Source organism: Panthera pardus, unplaced genomic scaffold, assembly GCF_024362965.1.
Source record: "Panthera pardus isolate Hobbes unplaced genomic scaffold, ASM2436296v1 HiC_scaffold_8, whole genome shotgun sequence".
Taxonomy (NCBI): Eukaryota; Metazoa; Chordata; class Mammalia; order Carnivora; family Felidae; genus Panthera; species Panthera pardus.
Window position 1 is genome coordinate 152,568,380 of NW_026527013.1, and position 16,012 is coordinate 152,584,391.

Consider the following 16,012-nt stretch of genomic DNA (forward strand, 5'->3'; position numbering starts at 1 on the left):
CATTGACCACATCCCCAAATTAGCAACCCAAAAGTCTCATCTAATTATATTATCAAGCTCAAATCATGATAGACCCTATATCTATAATGATATCTGGCTTCTCTACATCATATCCAGATGTAGCTTCTCTTCATCTAAAGAAATGGTGAATTAGTCACCTATTAATGTAATAATGATGTGTAACAAATCACTCCTACACTCAGTGGCTTAAAGCAACAAACATTTCTGTTTTCACTCAAGTTTCACTCGGTTCTGTTCCAGGTGTCTCCACATTTTCTTGGTCCAAGAGACAAGCTCATTCTGTGAGTTTATAGGAGCAGAGGAGCACAAGCCAAATGCACATTTTAAGCCTTTACATGTATTACATACATTTACATTCCATTGGCCAAAGCAAGTCACATGTTCACACGTTCACAAGTCACAAAGCAAGGCCTTGTTCAAAGTCATTGGGACAGGAAAATATACACTCCCACAAGGGAAAGGTGGAGAAGAACAATTATTTGATGAATAATAATCTAATTCATCACACTTGTGAGTTAAAAGTATAAAATGCCTCTCACTTATAAACACAATATACAATGGTGAACAGGTACAGGATACACACAAAATATTCCCATTTAAAAAGGGAATGAGCAGGAGATACACTAAGCACACTGGTCCATTTTAGAATCAAGTATCTCCATGAGAAGGTTCTATAGTCTATGGTTTACTGTGACCCTTGGTTCCACCCTTTAGAATTTCCTTCATTTTCTATTTTGCTCCTCAGCTATATTTGAAAAGATCATTGGAGAATATGACTTCCTTGGAGACTAAGTTGCTTTCTTAACCTGTTTCCTGCTGATAGAAGGTTGGAGGCTAAGTACAATTTTATAACTTGATCAATCTTATCTTTTAGTCTAAGATGGTGGGTCTTTTGGCACCAGCTCTAGTCAATTTCTTAGCTATTTGGTTCCAATTAAATGAAAACAAACAAACAAACAAACAAACAAAAACCAAATAATCCCATCCCATACTTCTAGCTGTACTTTTTGGGGTTTTCTATATTTTTCGGCTTTCTTGTCCCATGATTTTGCTGGGCTTAAGTGAGCATTCTTAAGTTTATCAAGCTCCACTGGGAGAACCACACTCTTAATATCCCTACCCTTACTCCCTGCTCCCCCCCCCCACACACACACCAACTACCATTCCAGGCCATTTGTCTAACTAAAAGGATTTACTTGCCTTTAACTTAATCCATTAAAAGGTTTTAGGGAGGGATATGATGTGATGTCACCCTGTTGATTTAATCCTTGCCAAGAGGACAAATTTTTATTGGCATTGGTCACACAAAGGTTCTCTGAATTTTATGTTGCAGATTGGGGCTTCCAATCCTGCAAATACCCAAATTTCTGGACTTTCCATTCCCTTTCACTATGGCAGGAATAGCTGACTATCACAAAGGGTATCACTGTCATTAATCCAACAAAGGTAGTCAGAGTATGCAGTGTCTTAAATATGTAATTTGACTATTTACCTGTCTTTCCTTCAAAGGGAGCAGGGGTGTGGGGGCAGGAGAGGTAATGAAAGTTGTCTTCACTATTAGACTTTTTTAATTAAAAAATAAAAACAAGCCCTTACCAAAGAGAGTTGTGGAACAAGTACAGGTAACTTCTGTTTGTGGCTTAATATTAGGTTAAAAAGTATTCTTTTGAAAAATCCTTGTGACTTTTATCTACCTCCCTGAATTCTGAATGTTTTCTGCACTATCTTATAAAATGAGTCAATTACTTTCATGTTTAGGAAAAGGGAGTAAAATCAGTCTGTTCTTTGCCCAGTTATTCCTTCTCAACAGAGTTCAAGGAAGGCATATCCAGCTGGAAAAGAATCAGTATTTAATGCCAAGGTGGCAACGAATGGAGTAGAAGAGTCAGTCATTATTCTCCTAGAATAGAAAGCCTATAGGAAATAAAAGAGATCAGATAAGTAAGACTAGTTACCAAAGATTACCATCACTGCCTTCCTTTGTTAGTGTAGAAATGCCTTTCTATTCCCTCCTGCTGGGATTCTGACAGCTTATTTCTAGTCACTGCATTTGCCTTCAATGTCTACTTATTTCAATTTCTCCTAATATCATTAGGGCAATTTGTGCCTCAAATGTCACTTTCATTACATGAAGCTACCATTGTTATCTTTAGACCTTTAAAGGCCCTATGCATTTACCACCATGTTTCTTTCTCTTCTCTTTTTTTTAATTTTAGAGAGGGAGCATGATTGGGGGAGGGGCAGAGAAAGAGAAAGAGAGAAAGAGAGAAAATCTTAAGCAGGGTCCACGCTTAGCACAGAGCCCAACGTGGGGCTCAATCCCACAATGCTGGGATCATGACCTGAGCCACATTCAAGAGTTGGACACTTAACAGACTGAGCCACTCAGGCACCCCACCATCATGTTATAAATTTGAATTTTGCCACTTAATTAAGGCTACGATGAGGAAAAATATTCACAATCTTTTCTAAAAATGCAAAGTACAATATAAAAGTGATTCTTAGTTACACTGTTCCTACAGAAGAAATTCTTGAACAAGTTATTTATATCTCTAAATTTCATTTTTTAAAAAAATCTGTAACATGTAGATCAAAATGTTTTTCCCTGGGAATTAAAAACATGGAAAACCTTTAGCAGAGTGCCACAAATACAGTAATTGTTCAACAAAAGTTTGCTATTTAGAATTTATTAAAAAACTTAAAGATTCATTCTCAATTAGAGGCACCTGGGAGGCTCAGTCAGTTAAGCCCCGACTTCAGCTCAGGTCCTGATCTACAGCTTGTGGGTTCAAGCCCCATGTCAGGCTCTGTGCTGACAGCTCACAGCTTGGAGCCTGGAACCTGCTTCAGATTCTGTCTCTGTCTCTCTGCCCCACCCCCCACCCCCCACTCATGCTCTGTCTCTCTCTCTCTCAAATATAAAATAAACATAAAGTTTTTTTTTAAAGATTAATTACCAACTAATATCTGTATAAGTATAAAATAAAATCTCTTAAGTACCAATAATTACGTTCTTGACAAACTTAAACTGCTTAATCTAATGATAGTCCAGGCCCAAGGAAAAAAACTTCTTTGACCCCCATTCTTGGTTCCCATGAGTGAGATCTGTCTGCAGCTGGGAGTTAAAAGTTCTTCTTGAACTGCACATTCCAATAGTTTAACAGGAGTCTTATAAGTGATTGTGCCTCACTTCAGGTGGCCCTTTCCAAACAACATTCAGCCCATATTCTTGCTGCTTGCACTTACACACTTTTATTTTTTAATTTTTTTAATTTTTTCTGTTTTAATTTAATTTTTTATTTTTTTAAATTTACATCCAGAGAACTACAGGCCAATATCCCTGATGAATATGGATGCAAAAATTCTCAATAAGATACTAGCAAATCGAATTCAACAGCATATAAAAAGAATTATTCACCATGATCAAGTGGGATTCATTGCTGGGATGCAGGGCTGGTTCAACATTCGCAAATCAATCAATGTGATACATCACATTAATAAAAGAAAAGATAAGAACCATATGATCCTGTCAATCGATGCAGAAAAGGCCTTTGACAAATTCAGCAAACTTTCTTAATAAAAACCCTCGAGAAAGTCGGGATAGAAGGAACATACTTAAACATCATGAAAGCCATTTATGAAAAGCCCACAGCTAACATCATCCTCAATGGGGGAAAACTGAGAGCTTTTTCCCTGAGATCAGGAACACGACAGGGATGTCCACTCTCACCACTGTTGTTTAACATAGTGTTGGAAGTTCTAGCATCAGCAATCAGACAACAAAAGGAAATCAAAGGCATCAAAATTGGCAAAGATGAAGTCAAGCTTTCACTTTTTGCAGATGACATGATATTATACATGGAAAATCCGATAGACTCCACCAGAAGTCTGCTAGAACTGATACATGAATTCAGCAAAGTTGCAGGATACAAAATCAATGTACAGAAATCACTTACATTCTTATACACTAATAACGAAGCAACAAAAAGACAAATAAAGAAACTGATCCCATTCACAATTGCACCAAGAAGCATAAAATACCTAGGAATAAATCTAACCAAAGATGTAAAAGATCTGTATGCTGAAAACTATAGAAAGCTTATGAAGGAAATTGAAGAAGACATAAAGAAATGGAAAAACATTCCATGCTCATGGGTTGGAAGAATAAATATTGTCAAAATGTCAATACTACCCAAAGCTATCTACACATTCAATGCAATCCCAAGCAAAATTGCACCAGCATTCTTCTTGAAACTAGAACAAGCAATCCTAAAATGCATATGGAACCACAAAAGGCCCCGAATAGCCAAAGTAATTTTGAAGAAGAAGACCAAAGCAGGAGGCATCACAATCCCAGACTTTAGCCTCTACTACAAAGCTGTCATCATCAAGACAGCATGGTATTGGCACAAAAACAGACACATAGACCAATGGAATAGAATAGAAACCCCAGAACCAGATCCACAAACGTATGGCCAACTAATCTTTGACAAAGCAGGAAAGACTATCCAATGGAAAAAAGACAGTCTCTTTAACAAATGGTGCTGGGAGAACAGGATAGCAACATGCAGAAGATTGAAACTAGACCATTTTCTCACACCATTCACAAAAATAAACTCAAAATGGATAAAGGACCTGAATGTGAGACAGGAAACCATCAAAACCCTAGAGGAGAAAGCAGGAAAAGACCTCTCTGACCTCAGCCGTAGCAATCTCTTACTTGACACATCCCCAAAGGCAAGGGAATTAAAAGCAAAAATGAACTACTGGGACTTCATGAAGATAAAAAGCTTCTGCACAGCAAAGGAAACAACCAACAAAACTAAAAGGCAACCAACGGAATGGGAAAAGATATTTGCAAATGACATATCGGACAAAGGGCTAGTATCCAAAATCTATAAAGAGCTCACCAAACTCCACACCCAAAAAACAAATAACCCAGTGAAGAAATGGGCAGAAAACATGAATAGACACTTCTCTAAAGAAGACATCCAGATGGCCAACAGGCACATGAAAAGATGCTCAACGTCGCTCCTCATCAGGGAAATACAAATCAAAACCACACTCAGATCTCACCTCACGCCAGTCAGAGTGGCCAAAATGAACAAATCAGGAGACTATAGATGCTGGAGAGGATGTGGAGAAAGGGGAACCCTCTTGGTAGGAATGCAAATTGGTGCAGCCACTCTGGAAAACAGTGTGGAGGTTCCTCAGAAAATTAAAAATAGATCTCCCCTATGACCCAGCAGTAGCACTGCTAGGAATTTACCCAAGGGATACAGGAGTACTGATGCATAGGGGCACTTGTACCCCAATGTTTATAGCAGCACCCTCAACAATAGCCAAGTTATGGAAAGAGCCTAAATGTCCATCAACTGATGAATGGATAAAGAAATAGTGGTTTATATCCACAATGGAGTACTACGTGGCAATGAGAAAGAATGAAATATGGCCCTTTGTAGCAACATGGATGGAACTGGAGAGTGTGATGCTAAGTGAAATAAGCCATACAGAGAAAGACAGATACCATATGGTTTCACTCTTATGTGGATCCTGAGAAACTTAACAGAAACCCATGGGGGAGGGGAAGGAAAAAAAAAAGAGGTTAGAGTGGGAGAGAGCCAAAGCATAAGAGATTCTTAAAAACTGAGAACAGGGGCGCCTGGGTGGCTCAGTCAGTTAAGCGTCTGACTTCGGCTCAGGTCACGATCCCGCGGTCTGTGAGTTCGAGCCCCGCGTCGGCTCTGTGCTGACTGCTCAGAGCCTGGAACCTGTTTCAGATTCTGTGCCTCCCTCTCTCTCTGACCCTCCCCCGTTCATGCTCTGTCTCTCTCTGTTTCAAAAATAAATAAACGTTAAAAAAATGTTTTTTAATTAAAAATTTAAAAAAAACTGAGAACAAACTGAGGGTTGATGGGGGGTGGGAGGGAGGGGAAGGTGGGTGATGGGTATTGAGGAGGGCACCTGTTGGGATGAGCACTGGGTGTTGTATGGAAGCCAATTTGACAATAAACTTCATATTGGAAAAAAAAATTACATCCAAATTAGTTAGCATATAGTGCAACAATGATTTCAGGAGTAGATTCCTTAATGCCCCTTATCCATTTAGCACATCCCTCCTCCCACAACTCCTCCAGTAACCCTCAGTTTGTTCTCCATATTTATGAGTCTCTTCTGTTTTGTCCCCCTCCCTGTTTTTATATTATTTTGTTTCCCTTCTCTTATGTTCATCTGTTTTGTCTCTTAAATTCCTCATATGAGTGAATTCATATGATTTTTGTCTTTCTCTGACTGATTAATTTCACTAAGCATAATACCCTCCAGTTCCATCCACGTAGTTGCAAATGACAAGATTTCATTCTTTTTGATTGCCGAGTAATACTCCATTGTATATATATACCACATCTTCTTTATCCATTCATGGCCATTTGGACTCTTCCCATACTTTGGCTATTGTTGATAGTGCTGCTATAAACACAGGGGTGCATGTGCCCCCTAGAAACACCTGTATTCCATGAATAAATGCCTAGTAGTGCAATTGTTGGGCTGTAGGGTAGTTCTATTTTTATTTTTTTGAGGAACCTCCGTACTGTTTTCCAGAGTGGCTGCACCAGCTTGCATTCCCACCAACAATGTAAATGAGATCCTCTTTCTCCTCATCCTTGCCAACATCTGTTGTTGCCTGAGTTGTTAATGTTAGCCTTTCTGACAGGTGTAGCACTTACACGCTTTTAGAGCTACATGGCCCTCTGGTTCCAAATTATACTCTTAAATAGCCATTTAAAAATTGTTCTTTCTTAGAGCCAAGCAAATGGAGAGTATATTACAAAAGAAGAGATCATAGTCGTACTAAGCTCAGGTCTACAATGTATGACTCTCCTCTTTGAATCCTGAGAAGGTTGTCCTAGCAACCAGTTTTACTAACTTGTTCTGTTTTTCTCTCTTAAAGCCTTTGAAGATAATTTCTTCTCCCATCAGCCTTTGAAGTTATTCTGAATAGAAAACTAAAGATTATCTATTAACTGCCCCTTGCAGATTTCTGAACGCCCCAGAAAACCCTGGAGCTCCTTTCCAAGCCACAGTCACAGCACGTGGCTTCATGTAATTACAGCCCAAACTTTAACATGATTAACCAACCAACCAGAATTTCTTGAACACTTCCTATATTCTGGGCATTATGCTAGGCTCTACTATGAGTGAAATGCAGTCTCTGACGTCTGTGGTTTTAATCTAGTACTGTCTAATCCTCTAAACCTGCCCTATCCAATACAATAACCATGGCCAGATATGGTGATCAAGCATTTGAAATGTGGCAGGTCCAAAGTGAGGTGTACCATAGTGTAAAATACACACTGGACCCTGAGGACTTTGCACCAAAAAAATGTAAAACATCTGATAATAATTTTTATATTGATTGTATGTTGAAATGGTAATTTTTTTAATATAATGGGTTAAATTATATGTATCATCAGAGTTCATTTTACCAAGTTCTTTTCACTTTTTTTTAAGTGAATACTAGAAAATTTTAAATTACATATAGCTCATAACACATTTCTGTTGGATAGTGCTATTCTAAACATATACATCAAACTTATCTGAAAACTTGCTAAAATGTAGATTCCAGGTCTAATCCCATATCTATAGAATAAGAATGTCTGGGCAGCGGAGACCAGGAAAAAGAAATTTTAACAAGGGTTCTGGCTGATTCTTAGGCACACATAAGCTTAAGAATCACTGGTTTCTTGACTAGTAAACTGGAGCCATGAGTTATTCTTATTTCAAATAAAATTATGTCTTATTGTTTAGGCAAATGATAAGGAAGGCTCACTGATAGTTAAAAGAGGTTCTCTCCAGTGAGTCCAAAGTGGTTTCTGGCACAATCCCAATAAAGAAGAGGAACAAAAACAAAACACTCAGTCTTTAGCTGGGTTACCCACTGCATAATCACTCTCACATACATTATCTGATGTTACTATGTGAGGGACAGTCACTTCAACAAGAGAAAAAGAGAATGTAGGCTTGGTCTTAGACTATCTTAACCACGTGCTTTTCCAAGTTGATGGGTCAAATTGAAAATGGAACTTGAATATATAACTCCAAATTTCTCATTTTGAACTTTTTGTGTCTATGCACCCATAAAAAACATCAACATTTCTTTCCAAGTGAGGCTCCACTGTGTCCCAGGAAGCATGCCAGCTATGGCTGAGACTGAGAGCAGGTTGTCTTTCAGTATCTGCTCTCATGTTCTTTTCTTCAGATTTTCACCTGGTCAAATAACCAACTAGAACATGAAAAAGAACTGTGCATTTTTCTTGTTTCCCCTACCCCCCTACCCCCCCCCCCCCAACTAGATGTTGGCAATGTGGCTAAGTTTTAGCTACTGGGATTTAAGCAGAAGTATTGCATGGCAACTCACAAAAGCTTTCCTTAAAATATAATTAACAGTTCTGCTTTGTCCATTCTTCCTCTCTTCTATCCTGCTGCCCAGAATATGAATGGATTGGCAGCCTCCATTTCCTTGACCATGAGTTTAAAGCCACCATTTAGATACAGTGGGGCAGAAAGATGGAAGTAACTTGGATTCCAGAAGGTTTTATGTAGAGCCACTGTACCAGCATTAGACTGTCTTCCTTTGGATAATGATATATATATAAACTTGGTACAGCTACTATGGAAAACAGTATGGAAGCTCCTCAAAAATTCAAAATGTAATACTATATAATCCAACAATTCTACTACTTGGTATTTACTCAAATAAAATGAAAACACCAGTTGAAATATGTGCACCTCTGTTTATTGCAGTGTTATTTATAATAGCCAAGATTTAGTAGCAACATAAATGTCCATTGATAGACAAATTGATCAAGATGTAGTGATATACATTCTGGCCAAGGACCAAACACTACAGGCAAGGAATGCTTCTGCAGATAACTGGCCTGAGGGATAGAGCAGCTAAAACACAACAGCAGACTGCACACAGCACACATCAGAGACACTCCCTGATGTGCCAGACCCTGGACACTTTATGACCTCTGCTTCATAAAGCCATTACTATCAGGAGCAGGAAACATAACAGGATTTTCTAACACACAGAGACATATACAAAATGCCAGGATGGAGGAATTCATCCCAAACGAAAGAACAAGATAAGGTCATGGCCAGAGATGTAAGTGAAAAATGTCTGATGGAGATTTTAAAGCAATAATCTAAGGATACTCACTGGGTTTGAGAAAAGAAGGGAAGACTTCAGGGAGGCCCATACTATAGAGATAAAAGAGTTAAAGAGACAGTCAAAATGAAAAATACAATTACTAAAATTGGAAACAGACTTGATGCAATGGATGCAAGACTGGAAGAAGCAGAGGAATGAATAAGTTATATAGAGGACAAAATAATGGTAAATAATTAAGTCAAACAAAAGAGAGAAAAAAGAATTATGGAACATGAAGATAGACTAGGAAACTCGGTGACTCCACCAAATGTAATAACATTCATATTATAGGAGTCCTAGAAGAAGAGAGAGAAAAGGGGGAAGAAAATTTATTTGAAGAAATAATAACTGAAAACTTCCTTGATCTGGGGAAGGGAACAGACATCTACATCCAGGAGGCACAGAGAACACCAATCAAAATCAACCACAGCAAGCCAATACCAAGACATATTGTAATTAAATTTGTAAAATGTAGTGATAAAGAAAAATATCTTAAAAGAAGCAAGACAAAAGAAGTCCTTAATCTATAAGGGAAGACCCATAATTTAGCTGGAGATTTCTCAACAGCAAAGAAATTGAATCAGTAATCAAAAATCTCCCAACAAACAAAAGTCCAGGGCCAGATGGCTTCACAGGGGAATTCTACAAAATATTTAAAGAAGAGTTAATACCTCTTCTTCTCAAACAATTCCAAAAAACAGAAATGGAAGGAAAACTTCCAAATTCATTCTATGAGGCCAGCATTACTCTGATTGCAAAACCAGATAAAGACTCCACTAAAAAAAAAACCACACACACACACACACACACACACACACACACACACACAAGCACAACTGCAGGCCAGCATCCCTAATGAACATGGATGCAAAAATTCTCAATAAAATACTAGCAAATCAAATCCAATAGTACATTAAAAGAATTATTTGCCATGATCAAGTGGGATTTATTCTTGGGCTGCAAGTGTGGTTCAATATTTGCAAATCAATCAACATGATATATCACATTAATAAAAGAAAGGATAAAAACCATATGACCCTTTCAGTAGATGGAGAAAAAGCATTTGTCAGAATTTAACATCCATTCATGAAAAAAACACTCAAAAAGTAGGAATAGAGGGAACATACCTCAACATAATAAAGGCCATGAGAAAAGCTTGCAACTAATAGCAGCCTCAATGTGGAAAAACTGGCCTTTATCCTTGATTTGTTTTTTTTTCCTTTTCCTTTTTTTCTTTTTCTTTTTCTTTTTTTTTTTTTGTTGTTATTGTTGTTGTTTTTTGGGTTTTTTTTTTTTTTTTTTTTTTTTTTGTTTTTTTTTTTAGAGAAAGAGAGCATGCACACAAGCTGGGGAGGGGCAGAGAAAGAGGGAGAGAGAATCCCAAGCAGGCTCCAGAGTCAGTGAGTCAGTGTGGAGTCCGATGCGGGACCCAATCCCACGAACCGTGAGATCATGACCTGAGCCAAACTAAGTGTCGGTGGCTTCACTGACTCAGCCAACCAGGCGCTTCTACCCTTGTGATTTATATGAACCTCGGACAATCCAAACCACTGAGCAGTACTTGATAGATGGTCCCACTGAACTCACATGAGCATTTTCACAAAGTGGACGTTTTTATTTAAGGCCACAATGTCCTTCATTTCTTTTTCAGTGAGAGAAAAGTCAAAGAACTTAAATAATAGAAATAAAAGACATTTTTGAAGATAGAAAATGGGTCAAGCCTGGGATCAGTGGTTGGGCCAGTAGCAGGAACACTTCAAAAATTTATGAACATCGTTAAAAGAATTATTCATCACGATCAGGTGGGATTTATTCCAGGGCTGCAAGGGTGGTTCAATATTTGCAAATCAATCAACGTGATACACCATATTAATAAAAGAAAGGATAAGAATCATATGATCCTCTCAATAGATGCAGAAAAGCATTTGACAAAGTACAACATACTTTTTTTTTATCTGGGATTTTTTATTTTAATTTATTTGTACACCTGAAACTAATATTACACCATATGTTAACTAACTGGAATTTAAAGATGTTATTTATTTATTTATTTAATTTATTTATATTTATTTATTATGAAATTTATTGTCAAATTGGTTTCCATACAACACCCAGTGCTCATCCCAACAGGTGCTCTCCTCAATACCCATCACCATTCTTAATAAAAACCCTCTCAGTGCAGCAGGGATAGTGGGAACATACCTCAACATCATAAAGTCCATATATGAAAAACCCACAGCTAGTATGATCCTTAATGGGGAAAAATTGAGAGCTTTTCCTCTATGGACAGGAACATGACAGGGATGTCCACTTCACTGCTATTAGTTAACATAGGATTGGAAGTCCTAGCTTCAGCGATCATAACAATAAAAAGAAATAAAAGCCATCCAAATCAGCAAGGAAAAAGTCAAATTCACTATTTGCAGATGACATGATATTATATAGAAAATCCAGAAGACTCTACCAAAAAATTGCTAGAACTGATACCCAAATTCAGTGAAGTGGCAGGATATAAAATTAATGTACAGAAATCTGTTGCATTTCTATGTACCAATAATGAAGCAGCACAAAGAGAAATCAAGGAATTAACCACACTTACAATTGCACCAAAAACTATAACATACCTAGGAATAACCCTAACCAAAGAGGTAAAAGATTTGTCCTCTGAAATCTTTAAAATACTGATGAAAGAAACCGAAGAGGTAAAAAATTTGTCCTCTGAAAACTTTAAAATACTGATTAAAGAAACAAAGAAATAGAATAACATTCCATGTTCATGGATTGGAAAAACAAATATTGTTAAAATGTCTATATTATCCAAAGCAATCTACACATTTAATGCAATTCCTGTCAAAATATCACCAGAAGTTTTCACAGAGCTAGAACAATCTTTAAATTTGTATGGAAGCACAAAAGACCCCAAATAGTCAAAGTAACCTTGAAAAAGAAAAGCAAAGATGAAGACAGTATGGTATTGAGGCCCTGGGCAGCTCAATCGGTTAAGCATCAGATTCTTGATTTCAACTCAGGGCATGATCTCAAGGTTCATGGGGGCAAGCCTCATTTGGGGCTCCACAATGGCAGTATGGAGACTGCTTGGGATTCTCTCTCTCTCTCCCTGTCTCTCTGCTCCTCCTCTCTCTCTCTCTCTCTCTCTCTCTCTGTCAAAATAAGTAAATAAACAAAACTTTAAAAAAAAGACAGTATGGTACTGGTACAAAAACAGACACATGCTTCAATAGAACATAACAGATATCCCAGAAATGGACCCACAACTATATAATCAATTTATCTACAACAAAGCAGTAAAAACTTTACAACAGAAAAAAAGATAGTCCCTTCAATAAAAGGTTTTGGGAAAACTGGGCAGCTACATGTAAAAGAATGAAACTGGACCATTTTCTTATACGATACACAAAAATAAATTCAAAATGGATGAAAGACCTAAATGTGAGGCTGGAAACCATCAAAATCCTAGAGGAGTACACTGATAGCTACCTCTTTGACATTGACCATAGCAACATCTTACTAGATATAACCCCAGAGGCAAGGGAAACAAAAGCAAAAATAAACTATTGGGACTTCATCAAAATAAAAACCTTCTGCACAGCAAAGGAAACAATCAGCAAAACTAAAAGGTGACCTATGGAACAGGAGAAGATATTTACAAATGATGTATCTGATACAGAGTTAGTATCCAATATATAAAGAACTTATAAAACTCACCACCTTTTATTTTTTAAATTTTTTAATATTTATATTTTAGAGAGAGAGAGAGAGAGGGCAAGTGGCAGAGAGACAGAGAGAGAGGGAGACAGAATTTGAAGCAGGCTCCAGTCTCTGAGCTGTCAGCACAGAGCCCGACACGGAGCTTGAACTCACAAACCATGAGATCATGACCTGAGCCAAAGTCAGATGCTTAACTGACTGAGCCATCCAGGTGCCCCTAAAACTCATCATCTTAAATACAAATAATCCAGTTTAAAAATGGACAGAAGAGGCGTGCCTGGGTGCCTCAGTTGGTTGAGCATCTGACTCTTGATCTCAGCTCAGGTCTGGATCTCAGGGTTGTGAGTTTGAGCCCCACGTTGGTCTCCACACTGGGCATGAAGCCTACTTTAACAAAATGGACATGCCACAAATAGACATTTTTCCAAAGAAGACATACAGATGCCCACACACACATGAAAAGACGCTCAACATCACCATCATCAGGGAAATACAAATCAAAGATATATCACTTCACACCAGTCAGAATGACTAAAATTAACAACATAGTAAATAACAGGTGTTGGTGAGGATGTAGAGAAAGGGGAACTCTGTTACACTGTTGGTGAGAATGCAAACTGGTGCAGCCACTCTAGAAAACAGCATGGAGGTTCCTCACAAAGTTAAAAATAGAACCACCCTACTCCCCAGCAATTGCATTACCAGGTATTTACCCAAAGGATACAAAAATCCTAATTCAAAAGGATACATGCACCTGGATATTTATACTAGCGTTATCTGCAATAGCCAAATTATGGAAAGAGCCCAAATGTCCATCCACTGATGAATGGATAAAGAAGATGTGGCATACATACAATAGAATATTACTCAGCCATCAAAAAGAATGAAATCTTGCCATTGCAATGACATGAATGGAGCTAGAGTATTATGCTAAGCAAAATAAGTCAGAGAATGACCAATACCATATGAGTTCACTCATATGTGGAATTTAAGAAACAAAGCAAATGATCATAGAGGAAAAAAGAGAGAGACAAACCAAGAAACAGATTCTTGACTATAGAGAACAAAACAAAATGATGATTACCAGAGGGGAGGTGGGTGGAGGGATGGGTGAAATAAGTAATGAGGATTAAGGAGGGGATTTGTTGTGATGAGAACCAGGTGTTGCATATAAATGTTGAATCGCTAAATTGTACACCTGAAAATGGGATTAAAAATTATTTTTTTAATTTTTTAATATTTATATTTTAGAGAGAGAGACAGAGGGCAAGTGGCAGAGGGACAGAGAGAGAGGGAGACAGAATTACACTGTATGTTAACTAACTGGAATTTAAATACACACACACATACACAAAGATGTGATACACACACACACACACATACACACACACTGGAATATTACATAGCCATGAAAAAGTATGAGGTCTTCCATTTGTGACAACATGGATGGACCTAGAGAGTATCATGCTCAGGGAAACAAGTCAGACTGAGAGAGCCAAATGCCATATGATTTCATACGTGGAATCTAAAAAACAAATGAGGGGCGCCTGGGTGGCTCAGTCGGTTAAGCAGCCGACTTCGGCTCAGGTCATGATCTCACAGTCCGTGAGTTCGAGCCCCACGTAGGGCTCTGTGCTAACAGCTAAGAGCCTGGAGCCTGTTTCAGATTCTGTGTCTCCCTCTCTCTGACCTTCCCCCGTTCATGCTCTGTCTCTCTCTGTCTCAAAAATAAATAAACGTTAAAAAAAATTTTTTTTAAAAACAAATGAAAAAAACAATCAGAAGCAAAATCAGGCCACTACATACAGAGAACAAATGGATGGTTGCCAGACGGAACAAGGGTGATGGGATGGGCAGAACTGGTGAAGGGAAGAGGGAGATACAAGTTTCCAGTATTGGAATGAACACATCATGGAAATAAAAGATACAGCATACGGAATACAGTCAATGATGTCACAATGGCATTGTATGGTGACAGATGGTGGCTCCACTGTGGTGAGCAAAGCATCATGTCAAATCACTATGTTGTATCCCTGAAACTTATGTAATGTTGTGTGTCAACTGTACTCAAACAAAGAAAAAGAAAGAAAAATATAACCTTAATTTTAAGTCAGTGTTGTTTTGGGATTTTTCTGTTACCTGGAGTTTACCTGTTACATGAATCCTAATTTAAAAATATCTCAATTTAAAACTGCAATACCATAACTTCTCCAGACCAATGCCTGGATTTCAGTTTATACATGTGATTACATTTTTATTGTATCTCTTCTATGGATATCTCCAACTCCTGTTCTGGGATATGTTTTCCAGTTTTAGAGTTAATCAGAGAGAAGTTTCTCAGCTTTTCTTGTTACTATTGCATCAAGCCCTCCCACTTTATTTTTCTAAACCAAACATTAAAGCTTCTCACTATATGCCATCTGTGAATTCTCCTTAGATTTCTTGCAACTATGTGTTTTCATAGTTTTGTAGCTATGTTATTAGATGCAAAAAAAAGTGTTCACGAAGGTTATGTGGGGCTTTTTGTGAGTTATAAACTTTATTTGATACGAATATAACAACCCCACTGTTCCTTATGTCACTTCGTATTTTTTTTTTTTTTTTTTTTTTTTACTTCTTATAGAGTTAGCTGCCAGTGCTCACCTACTCTTCCCCTTTCTACACCTGCTTCAGGAAGCTGAGCAATACTGAGCAGCCAGTGGGGAAACTGCCAGTAAATCAGTACATAGAAAAAGTGGTCAGAGCATTTATTGCCGTGGGCCCCTCCCCACAAGGTCACTAAAAACCTGATCAGAGCTCAAGATCCTGTCAGGTGTCCTCTCCACTCCACTCTCCCTGACTATCTTTAGGTCCTAGTAACCACTCCCTCCCTTCACCAGGGTTAGGTCTCAATGGACTCCCAGGGTGTTGTGGTTTCTCTCTACTTTGTCCTCACATTTGCGGAGTCCATTTATAAATCCTTCTCAAATTATCCTAATTTGACTGTGACATCTGTTTCCTCCTGGGACTCTGAGTGACAGAATTAATTGGTGCTGGGAGTGACCCCACAAA